Below are 13,066 nucleotides of genomic sequence, written 5' to 3'. Positions count from 1 at the left end.
AGACTCATTAAACCTGCACTGTTTGTTTTGTTTGGGGTTTTTTTGGCGACTTGGGGCCTGAAAACACAACATTTGACATATTATAAAACTGATATGATACTGTATACTGGACTTGCACCTGATGAGTGCAAGTCCAGTATATCTGCAGCTGGAAACAACACTGATGAGACTGGGGAGAGAAGACTAAAACAGTAAAATGTCAGGCTGTAAAACAAAACCAATGAGCTAAAAGACACTATGAATCTCCCTTGAGATGAGTGGAAACTGCAGAGTTGGGTAATGATTCTCTGTGAGGTTGTCACTATGAGCGACCCATTTCACATTAACAGTTTGATCATCTGATCAGTGCAATGCCAGTTTAAGTGGTGTTGGATATTGCATATATGTTGCAGTGAAAAGAGTATGTCACATGTGAGCAGAGCTGCACCCCTAATGGTGTGTGCCTGAACTGGCTCAAAAGGGTTTGTTCCATTTTATCCATCCCACGATCCACCTTCAGGGTCCAGCTGAGTCTTTGCAGAACCAACTCTGGCTCTGTTTCCTGATAGCCTATAGACTCCAAAGGTTTTGTGCAGTCACTCTCCAAGCAAGGGGAAAATTGAAGCACTTGAGTCTGTCACGGGGAGAGGCTAATAAATCCCTCTCCTTGACAGCGAGAGCCACTGAACAAGAGAAAGCACTCGCTTGGCGTGTTAGCGATGCCTTGCCTGGCCATGATGAAATATACAGAGAGAGAGGCTGACAAATGGCAAGAAAGTTTGTGTGTGGTTGTGCTTGTGTTGCGGTATTTTTTTTTCTGATGAGCAGAGAGAGTAACTTTGACTGCTGCTGCTCCATTTTCCTTCATGTGAGTAAATAACTAATATTTTACTTACTATGACTTGCCATAACTGTACAATAACTAATGTATTACCTACAGTATCTTTTACTTCAGAGGTTTTGCACTTTTGGAACACATGGGTCTTTTGTGGTCTACTTGTAGACACCAAAATCATTCACAATGTCATGAAACCAATGAAAATACATATAATTGACACTTTTGGAATTGTTATGCATTTTGGTAAATAGGCTTATTTGCTTTCCTGCTGAGAGTTAGCTGAGCAGATCGATACCACTTTCATTTGCAATGGAAATGTGTAGCTATCGCCAGCAGATGGTTAGCTTTGCTTAGCATAAAAACTGGTAAGAGGGGGAAACAACTCGCCTGCTAGCACATCTATAGCTCACTATTTAACATGTTATATATCATTTGTTTAATCTGTATGAAAACCAAAATGTAAAAACAACAAGTTGTGGTTTTATGGGGGGTTATGTGCGAGACCATTTCTTGGCTGGGAGCAGTGATTAAGCTAGCTGTCTTCTGGCTGTAGCCTCATATTTAGGGTACAGACATGAGAATGGTATTGATCCTCACATCCAACTCAGCAGGAAAGCACATAAACATATTTCCCAAAATGTCATACTATATTTTGAAATGTTATACATGTGCAAATATAGAAATATTTTTCATTCTGTCTAGTACAGAATTGAATCTATATTATTAGTGCCATGCACTGTACTACGGAAGTATTCAAGGAATGAATCGAACCATGGCAGCATATAAACAGTCTTATTCTACTTGGCAAGGGAGAAGCTAGCCAGCTTATTAGCTTGATGTTTATATGTGTAGCCTTGGATGTCCTGTGGTGTGTGGTAAAAGGCAGAGTAATGACTGATGGCACAAGTGGGAGCCATAATAATGATGTACATGTAAGAGGAACTCACAACATCTCACCCGTGGGGACTAAGGCTCTTTATATGTATATCTAAATTTATTTATATAGATGACATGTTATGGCAGCTTGAAGAAAAGATAGAGACAACCACACATTCACACACTCACCAGCACAGAGTATTGATTGTAAGTAGAGAGAAAAAAGGAAAAGGGAGTCTTAAAGACATGAGAGAGATGGGATTGAAGAAGGTGTAGGCCTTGAATAAATGAAAAGTGTGACTCTCGGGATTAGAGAGCAGTCAGGGCCAGAGACAAAGGTAAATAGAAAGAGAGGAGAGAGCAGAGAATAGAACAGAAACAAAAGACAAGAGGGAAAGAGGCTGTCGAGGTGGGGTCTAGTGTAATGGAATCAGTCTTCACAAAGGACCGAATAAATCCTTTCCCTACCTACCAGCATGTTAGCATAAATCCCATCTTTTCCTGTCCACTCTCCCCATTTTCTTTTTTTTTTTTTTCCCCATTTTTCCCTCCTTCTCTGTCTGATAACAGAGCCAACTGTAGCCACACACGGAGTACACACTTGGCAGTTTAATTCACAACTGTAGTTTACAATTAAGCTGATGTAAGACATCCACAAATAAGCGCTTTTCCTCCACCTTCATATCATGACTCACAACAATGGTCATCTCACTCTCCCGGAAAGCAGCCTGTTTAATTCAGCCGGGGATACAAAATGGTGCAGGTGGCAGGCCGGCTTACAACATATCACACTCAAAAGGATTAATTAAAATGCAGAAACCAGCAAACATAAGCCTATCAATTTCCTACAACCCTTCCTTTAACTCTTATTTCTTCTTATCTTAAGGACAAAAAGGCTACAACTCACCTTGGTCCCTTCTTGTTCTGAGAGACCAAAGGCATCGAGTAGCAGTTTTTCCTCAGTGAGCAAAAAAAAAAATATGCTTTTAATTAACCTTAGCATGGAAGATGTTACCCGCACATTTGTTCAAGAGTGGCACTGGACAGCAATTAAAAAAAAAATCCAACAATGGAACAACCATTAACCACTCCAACAATGTAGAGCAACTATTGGACAACACTTTTTTAATCAACCCTTAAAATAAGCGGAAAGAGATAAGTTACGAAGCTCGTACATTCAATATGAAGACTTTGAAAATGACATCTCCTCTATAAGTAAAAATGTTAGGATTTCAATAAAATACATTATGGAAAGCTATTATCCATTTTGAAAGCTGAGAATTACATTTCGGGAGTGCCGTCACTGGGGGTTTTGAATACTGAATGAATAGTGATTGGTTCTATGCAAGAAAATCTTCCCTCAGATGAGTATACAGTACACAACTCTGGAAAGAGAGCTTTCATATAATGAAATACGCATTTGAATAACACAGATTTTTCATCTGCAACAGGCACGGAAACTGACACTAGGAATAAAAACCTCAATACACTCCCAGAACAATATTTAAGAGGGAAAGGAAAGAGCAACACTGCATTTAAATATCACATATATTCTTCTAAATGGTGGACAAATATATAAATTATAAAATAGGTGGACATTTGCACATGCAACATTCACATTAAGACAAACGTATAAACACATCTGCACTGAAAAAAAAAAAAAATTCCCATGCCTCTCAGGAGTTGCTGATGCACACACAAACAGCCGCTTACATTTACATTCTGATGCACCAGGACCTGTCATATATGAATGTCATCCATATGGAACAGCCTAAACCTGCCTTATGAGGTGTGAGAGCGAATGTGGACGTGAGAAAAACTACACACACATACACACACCCTCACCTACCGACCACCTTTCCTCTTAAGAGTCGAAGCAACACATTATGTTCTTTTAGTCTCCTTTCCCCAGATAGAAAAAGTGATTAATATTTATGTGAAATAGAAGACTGACCGGAAGCTTACTCACAAGGTTATTTTAACTCCGTTCTCGAGTCATCGCTAACTTTGTGCACTTTTAAACTGCAACGTCAGATTCTCATATCTTATAATTCCACTTCACATGCACTTACTTAACCAGGGATTTCTTAGGTTTATGTTTCCCAGAGTGCTTTTCAAAGAGCCTGTACATACTGTAGATTTTCAGTATGTGAAGATAGGGAGAGTAATTCCATTAATAGAATAATGTTGCAGAAAAATAAGCTGTGTGTTTAAGGTTTTAACTAAAACATTTTAACTTTTTTGTTTGACAAATTTTACCAAACATGTGCTGAAATTATATTATATTGATATGAAGTATTAAACTTTACTGTAGCTGTGCATACAAAATATTGAGACAATATCATGTCTGTTACATTTGGCCCTATGCAAATGCAGAGTGAGAGATTGTGAGTAGAAAGTTTCTGATACCGTGCCATACAAATCAGAATTGGTTTGTTATGTTATGTATGAGACTGAGATAGTGAAATGTAAAATGTAGAGTTTATACTGTAACATTTGGATAATCAGTCCTGTGATTCTCTACTTGAATATTATACCTACAGAAGGGTCAGGCAAGGCCAAACCATTATAGTAAAGCAATGCCCATTATAGCGATACATGGAGGTGACCAAGTGGGCAGCACCAAAAGACATGTTCAGCATACACTTCAAAGGTATTAGCGCTGTCCACCTTTTCTGCAGGCAATACTGTGTTCATCGTCCTCTGACATTCTGCCTAATGTCATGCTCTGAAGACTCCCATGATAAATGAGTGACTAAGCTGACCTACAGATGTTCATATGGACTCATCCACACAACACACACGCACACACACACACACACACACACTAAGCACCTCTTAGGATTCTTTACCACATCCTCATGACCACATGACTTTACATGGTATGGTTTGACCCGAGAACAGGTGAAGGTCAGCACCTCCCTCCGAGTCATTCAATTTACACACTCTATTACACGCACACAGAGAAAGGGAAATGGAAATAAAACATCCAACAGCAGAATAATAGCTAAGGGAGCACTGTGTCGCCTCTAATTAGGATGCGTTGACTGTGGTCCCTTAAACGTTGATTAGCCTCAATAACAAAGGTTTGAAACAGACATCTGGTGCAGCACTGAAAAATATTTACCATCCCTCTGTCAGGCTGTGACACCTAAATTTATAAGTGCAAGCAAACAAAGCAAGCATCCGTTGTTCACTAGCCTTTGCTCTGGCAAACACCAGATTCAAATACATCTTTTTATTTGGATAGTATGAAGATACATTACAAAAGGTACATTTTCATCTTTCTGTATTTGAAACAAATTAACTGCTGGAGTGTTTTTACAGTTTGTGTTTATTGGTCACCAATAGAGAATGGTTGTGTACCCAGATTGACAGTAGAGGTCTGCTGTAACTATAGACACTGGCTGTTTTTGTGTAGTGTACAAAATCATGTGCGCAAGTGCCTCTTACACTGAAAGTGATCATCAGTGAATGTTTCCAGAACATAAGAGGAACTTCCTCCGAGCCTTTTTGTCATCTATGTACTTTGTAGATGTTGCTAGATCTTTGTAGCTCTAACCCAAACACTAGAAAGCCAAATCTGACCCTGCTTCAACCCAAACACAACCTTATAACCTTGACTAAGAGAGGTAAATTTGACTAAGACAGGTAAATTTGGTTCAAAATAATCTAGTTCTGATTCATAACACAAACCAGGAGAAATGATGGAGAAAAAAGCCCAACCTGAAATACTATGAGTTCTGTTTACACAAATTTTGGAGAAAAGCCAGAGTAAACACTGCGGTAACCATGTCACACTGTTCAGGTATTCCATTACCTACAGTACGTCCTGATGTGTGTGTGTGTGTGTGTGTGTGTGTGTGTGTGTGTGTGTCTTGAACTATTAGTATGTAACAGAAGAGTCTGTTTGAATAACCCAACCAACCAAATTTAAGTGACAGAAATAGACCTTCAGCACTGAGTGCTTGAAATTATTTCTGCAGTTCACCTCTGCAGTGCAAAGATGCTCTGCAGGTTGACACCAAACAAAGCCCGTCTGAGTAAACTGATGATTATGAAAATGAACTTGGCTGTGCAGCAGTCTTGTTCAGATGGAGTCATTTTCTTGGTTTTTGAAGAGATTTTCATTTACTTTCCACAGTATTACATGAAGCTCAATACGTCTAAATGACACACTACATTTAAGACTTGATTTCTTTCTTTTTTTTTAAAAAAAAAAAGAGAAGAATTTATCAGTGTTTAAAAAGTTTTACCAGAGCAAATCTGGAAACTGTGACTGTATGTTCTGCACATCTTTATCTAAACTCCTTAAGTTCAAAACTAACAGCATAGAGAAGATCTCAGAAAAAAACAATACCGTATGTCTCTGGTTGTAAACAAGTCTATGGAGTACCCAGGAAAGAGCAAGAAAGAAAAATAAGAGACTGAAAAAAAAAAAAAAACGAGAACAGGGCAAGAGTGAGCATGGAAGAAAGAGGAGAGGAAATAGATGGTCCTCCACATTGTTGTGATCGGCTAAAGAGCTAAAGAACGGGGCATGTCAGTAGAGGGAAAGGGGCCGTTAATCAGTGAGCAGAGGTTGAACCACAACTAGGAGCGAGCGGGGAATACGCCAAGAAATGTATACAGTATGTGCCTGTGTGTGTGTCAGCAAGAAACAAAGAGAAGGATGGAATAAAGTAGACAAGTATAATATTGGTCTTGTGAGGAGATTAAAGGCCTGTCTGGTTTCCCAATAATCAGCGGGAGACAGAGAGATATTGTGGAGAAAAGACTAGAATACAACAGCAGCACAGTGAAGCCGCTTACTGTGATGTAACGGACAGCGGGGAGTGATTGGATGTAACATTTTGAATGCCACCTACATCAGATGAGAGATAAAGAAATAATCAACTCATGATCCACCCATGGATTGATTGCAATAAAAAGGGCAACTCAAATGGCAGCTTAAGTTTCATCTATCTACTAAAGGAAAGAACTAAAGGCACAGAAAACAGGAAGGATCTAAGAGCCAAATATGATCGATCAACTTTATTTTAGGATTATTTTATTTTTAAATGCAGCCCTTATTTTACTTAAAATGAGAAAAGAACATGTATTTACCATTAGAGTACTTAGCCTATTAACTATATCATCTGTGTATTATAGAACATTAATTTCTTTCATGTTGTTGGTGTGTATACTCATTCACACCTCACATCAACTGTATTCATTTTTCTATTGGTTGAAGTATCAAACGGCTCGTTTTGAACAGGCGCTACACTAGTTACAGTCAATACAAAGTTTCTCAAACTGTTCAAAGCCAAACTATCCTTAACTGCAACTTAAATCTATGACTGGAGTGGTTCTTAAGCGTGTACATTCGCAAGCATCACAGGTGGATGATACTTTCAAATTGCGGTGTAGGCCAAGAATCTGAGAAACTTCTTTTGCACCTGTGTTTTTGCATGCATGCTCACAGCTGCGTGTGTACCTGGTTGTGAATCCAATGCACACACTACAAAGGCTGGAGATGTGAAGGGAACTCATGGATTGGCAATCCAGACAGCTGGCTAGATCAAACACACTATATATTATGCTCCTCACAGCACATCAAATACCACCTACCAGTTCAAAGAAGCTTGTTACTATTTTATGATCTCTGTTGCTGGACACAGGAGAGCTGAGCCAATCCTCAGCCAGACGTGGTCTCCAGATATTTGAGACAAAAACACAAGTGAATCAGTAACGGGGTGCACCAGAGGTGAGCAGCAGTCGGGAGTACAGACACCTGAGTGACAGCTGCATCACGTGGTAAAAGAGGATCCTCCTGAAATTTAATGTGGCCAAGATGAAAGAGATGACAGCGAACTTTAGGAAAACTGGAACCCTGTCAACTCAGGTCTATATCTAGAGATGTTTTAAAGTTGTTTTTGTTGGTTTTAAGGCAGCTCATATCCTTGATTTCTCTGAGTTTGTTGTGGTGAATTCCATATGTTGTGGTGGATGGTGGAATGAGAGCAGGGGGTGCACATTACCTTACCCTTATACATTACCAGTATTCAGTGTTCTTTTTGCTCTTTATTTTTTGTTTTTATTGCACATTCTCAACTGCGGTAAGGACACAATTTCTCTCTGGGACCAATAAAGTAGTCTTTCAACAGTGAAATCCTTCACTTTCCAACCACTTGAAGAAATTTTTGGCAAGCAGGTGCAGCCATGCTTTAGAGAAATAAATAGTTTCCTTTAATTTGACAAATGAAGAAGAAGTGTGCAAAAACAAAGCGGAACGGAGCAGACACATCACGCAGCAGTCATATCCTGAGGATTTCAAAAGGGGGCCAACTCCAAAACGCAAAACAGTATCAAGGAAACTAAGACGCTTTGTGGAAGGAAAGCTTGTCAGCTCCTACTCCTATACAACTTCTTCACAGAGGTTAATCTTTCTCTTGTGTGTGTCTGTGTGTGCTCATGAATCTGTTTATACCTTTGCTTAAGTCTGCATCTGTTTACTCATTTTAGGAGAACAGATTGCACCACTTTTTCTGTCTTCTAAGCTTTCAGGGAAATGTGAAGAGCCTTTGTATGGCTCACTTTGCTGTGATGGGGATTAACATTAAGAGAAGCTGATGAGGGAGGATGTTGTGCAGAATAATAATATAGAATAGGAATTATTTTACTATGAAATTTCAGTCGCTGTGAAAACAGCATTACCTAATTGCATAGAATAAACACATACAACATGCAAAGAAAGTACATGAAAAAACACTTAAGCCTACATACTTCAGACATCCTGTTCATCCTGGAGCATGTTCTCTCTTTGCTCACAAGAATCCTTGGAGTCAGCCATGTTTGCATAACACCTTAGCCAAATATTAGCGCTGTAAAATGACCGCTTAATTCACGCTTGTCTTGTTGGACATTTTCTCGTTCCATTGCCTGTTTGACATGTGAATCCAAAAAGCCAGCAGTACAGTCTACCAACCTGATCGTTTTGTGAGAGACGTGACTGCTGCAAGGTCTCAATTTAAAGATACTGATTTTTTCATCAAGTATACAATACAAAAGGTTCTCTAAGATCAACCAGAAGATATGCTTGTCTCTGACTGAAAAAGATAAGTTTAGATTTTCCCTTACTGAGGGTTTTTCTTCTTGACAGCATCTTTTTACTTTGGTGTACAACTGCAAGAGTTCCATTTATAAATTTAGTTATACAAACGTATTATCTTACTATATAAGCAAATTCAATTGTGTTGTAATTTGTTTTTTGTCAGGTTTGTTAGGATACATATATACTGTCATATTCCCCACGGTTGATGTGCGTCAACTCTCTAGACAAGCATTCATTCCCTTTATCATAACATGACCTGTATCTTGAGAATGTCTTCTGTATTTATAATGCGTTCAGTGTGTGCAACATGGCTTCAGTTGATGCCCTTCAAAGTTTTTGGCTTATTCTTGCTTCTGGACATTATGAAGTCTGGAATTAATTTTGACACAATGTGCCTTAAGGGCTGTGTAGTGTATTGTATATTTAATTTGTCAGTGAAGCTAATGTTAGTCTTGCAGCTTTGTCTGTTACCAATGATCTGGTCAGTTGGCTGACTCTCCATTATTTTGACTAGCTGAGAAGAAAAATCACTGTGGGCATGTTATGCCATTGTCCTCTTGGCTCAGTGTTGTTCCCAGTTCTCTGGATTTTAACTCCCAGAACAACGGCGTCTGCATCACCCGCATGCCAAAAAGCCTAAGGCCTCCCAAATCCTGTCACATCCTGGGTCCCCGATCCTTGCTCACCCCTTACATAAGCGGGGCATTACAGCTCTGCAAAGCAGCTTAGAAGTGGAGGGGAACAAGCACGACAATAGAAGAAGAAAAAGAAGACGGACAGACAGATACAGGGCCGCTGTGATGATCAAAGACAGAATCAGAGACATATCATATATAATGGGAGGAAATTGCTTGTAAGGAGACAAAATATAAGAGCCTCTTTCTTTATTTCCCTTTTTATGCATAATCTATCTCTCAGTCTCTCCTGTTTCTTTTCTTTCTCTTTCCTAACATTCTGCCCCCCCACCTCGTCTCAAACACACAGCTGTTAAAGCTTTAAGACGGGCCTATCATTCACTGTGATCAAGCTCCAGAAATTCCTCCAATTAAATGAAAACAAATTGATTGTCCCCTTTCAACATAATCATCTTTCATTCCCTGCCCCTCCTAAACACTTCCTCCTTAATTCTTTTCTTTCTTTCTTTCTCCCCTTCTAACCTTCTTTGTTCGGACGCAGTGTGCCCAGAAGGCTCTTAGCGAGCTCTCGACACAAACAAACGTGAGTGTATTTGTTGTTGTGAGGGTGATCTTGTCAAAGGGATCAGAGAACAGTTGCTTTGTATGCCGCGCAGTGCTAGTTTCAGAGCCTGCTAATTAACTAGCGGCACAAAAAGGGGCCATTGTGGGAGCACATGGCGAGTGAGAAACAAACAGGGCCAGGCTTGTTTTTGTTTTTACAACATGAAGCCTGTCAGTCCCTCAAACGATGGCGTCGGACAGCAAAATGCTCCAAGCAGCACTGCGATCCAGGCTGTGACATACTGATTCTGTTGTTATAAAGAAATAATAACTTTGCAAAAAAGTGATGCTGTCCCATGAACAGGAGAGAGTAAAAGAAATAAAGCAATATGCACATTTCCATATTACATATCACTTTTTGCACCTTTTTTTTTTTTTTACATCGTTTCACTCACTTATAACAGTGAGACGTTTCAAGAAAATTATACTTTCATGTCACACACAAGGACAGCACATGCTGATTAATGAAAAAGTAAAAGTACAGAGTAGAAACACCACAGTGATGAGCAATTCAAAACAGATTGATTCATCTGTCCATTATTTTGTCTATTAGCTGATTAATCTTTTGGTTTATAACATGTCAGAAACTAGTGAAAAATGCTCATCACAATCTTCTAAAGCCCACAGTTTTTTCTGACCAACAATGTAAAACCCACAGCTGTTTACTACCACGTATGACAAAGAAAAGCAGCAACTCTTCACAACAAAGAAGCTGAAAACAATTCATATTTGGCATTTTTGCTAGAAAAAATGATTAAATTAATTTTCTTTCGATTGATTAATCGATGAGTTTTAGTTGTTTCAGCTCTAGATTGTAAGATTAAAAATGGCAAAAAAGCAAACAAAGAAAAAAAAATCTAGCATTTACCCAAACACAATATGTAGCTTTGGGATTTAAAATTCTGTTCTTGTAACAACGTTACGGTAGGTCATCACAGAGAAGAACAATATGTTTGAGTTACTGTAGACAGGCCAACACCAACAAAAAAGGTTGCAAAAGATACATGAGGTGTGTGTGAGTGGGGGTATTTTAATAGGCGTGTGCTAATTTATGTATGTGATGGTATTCTTTTCCAAGATGTCAAGAGATTCTATGAGGTCATATCCCTCTGCTTCATTCCCTCTCATTAAACGTGACATATGAGAAACCCACTGCCCCTGCACTGTCTACTACTACCACCACACACACACACACACACACACACACACACACACACACACACACACATACACTACAAATCCCCCTAACAACAGGCCATCTGGGTGACATCCGGCTCTCAGACTTGACCTGCATTGATTTTTTTAAACACTCAGACACTGATACCAGCACTGTTACTCACATACATACTCGCACACACGGACACAGACACACACATCATACCCTCCCCCAGGTCCCACCCCGACACTCCAATCTCATCAGACTATCAGAGGGCCACTTTCATAGACAGGGTCATCGTTTTAATATCAGCTATCAATCCTTTAGCCTGCTCCTCCCCACACACGTAAAACCTACAGCGTACGGGTCGTGCATTCACTAGGGTGCTGTCAACACTGTTTGACTGATGATGTGTTCATAGATGTGTGTTAAATTCCTACTGTACAATTATAAATATCTTTTGATTTTATTTGACAGCACAAATTGTGTCACAAATAAATTATTACAATGAAAGCAGAAACACTTAGATAAATACATCTACAGTTCCCTTTTCCTTTCAGTGCTTGATTAATACCAGTTGTTTTAACTCAAAAGGAAAAAAATGTATTTGTGTAAAGATGCTGTAAACACACAATTATGTTGATCAAAAAAAAAAGTCCTAACAAAACCTCACACAATTAAAAAAAATCCTTCTGTGAACGAGACTGGCTTCCAGACTTGCTGTAAAGTCTGACTGCAGAATGAACTACGCTCTCAATGACCTGCAAGTGATATGGTACGTTTTTATGTATGCACAAACACACAGACACAAAGGGACTGTCTCTAAAGGCCCCATTGCTGACAGTCCATTTAAAGCTCTCCAACATCCTAACACGCGTGAAACACACGCACATGTGTGCAAGCCGCTCACACACACATCTACAGACATACATGCATAACATAAATGTCCCACTGGGGCCATGAAACCTGTGTGATGACTGGGGGGAAGGGATATACAATACAGTACTATATGAAACCTCAGTTAAGCCACCCCCTTTGTGGCTACGTATAAACACACATGCACGTACATGCACACATGTGTGAACATGTTTTGCAGCACACAGCACAAAGAGGGGAAGGTACTGAATCCAGCTTCTCTAACAGCCTATGTTCATTTTAACCCTCATCCTACCAATATATTTAACGCACAAGGACTACAGTCTGTGGTCCCTGGGGACCCCAAGAATAGACTATTGTAAGAAACAACCATCATAGCAAAATGTTAACATATTCCTTCTCAAAATATTATGAATTATGTAATTAATGTCATGTGAAAAAAACAGATTATTATTATTATTTTAGGGAAGTTACAGTTAATTTGCATATTGTGTAAAACAAAAATATATACTTTTCTTTAATACAAATTGCAGCTTTTATCCAAAGTACAATCTTTCCACAAAGCCTTCAAAATGACTGACAGTAGTGGTGATACTTTAAATTAGGACCCATGGCAAACATGAACTCAATATACAGTTCCATCTATTAAAACTGCATAGGCGGAATTGAGTGCTTTTGACTGGGGTCCCCTGGGACCAAATACGTTGGTGTTTTTAAAAAGCACTAATTAAAACAGAAACACAAAACAATGATATTAAGTCATTAGGAACAAATTGATTGAGAAAGTCATGAAAAATTGGACAGATAGAATAAAGCACCTGTGAGATATGACAAAAAGTATACCTCTGGGGTCTGCGGGGACCCCAGACGGTAGGATTAAGGTTAAAACAATTAATTCATTTTTCAGCTCTTTTTCATGAATGCTTAATTGCTCAATGATTATCACACATTCTAAACCATAAGTGCTTAGCTATGCATGTGGCATCAGCACTCAAGTGGCAAAATAAAAA

The 13,066-nt window shown here is 39.0% G+C and overlaps 1 protein-coding gene across 4 annotated transcripts in view; it reads right to left on the bottom strand.

Moving 5' to 3' along the window:
• The window catches only part of lrp8 (low density lipoprotein receptor-related protein 8, apolipoprotein e receptor), a 180,968-nt gene that overhangs the window by 95,102 nt on the left and 72,800 nt on the right, over positions 1-13,066 (bottom strand). The gene's annotated exons all lie outside the window — the stretch shown is intronic.

Source organism: Thunnus albacares, chromosome 9 (genome assembly GCF_914725855.1).
Source record: "Thunnus albacares chromosome 9, fThuAlb1.1, whole genome shotgun sequence".
In the NCBI taxonomy this organism is placed as follows: domain Eukaryota; kingdom Metazoa; phylum Chordata; class Actinopteri; order Scombriformes; family Scombridae; genus Thunnus; species Thunnus albacares.
The sequence above is the reverse complement of the archived record's forward strand: the minus strand, read 5'-3'. Positions and strand labels throughout refer to the sequence as shown.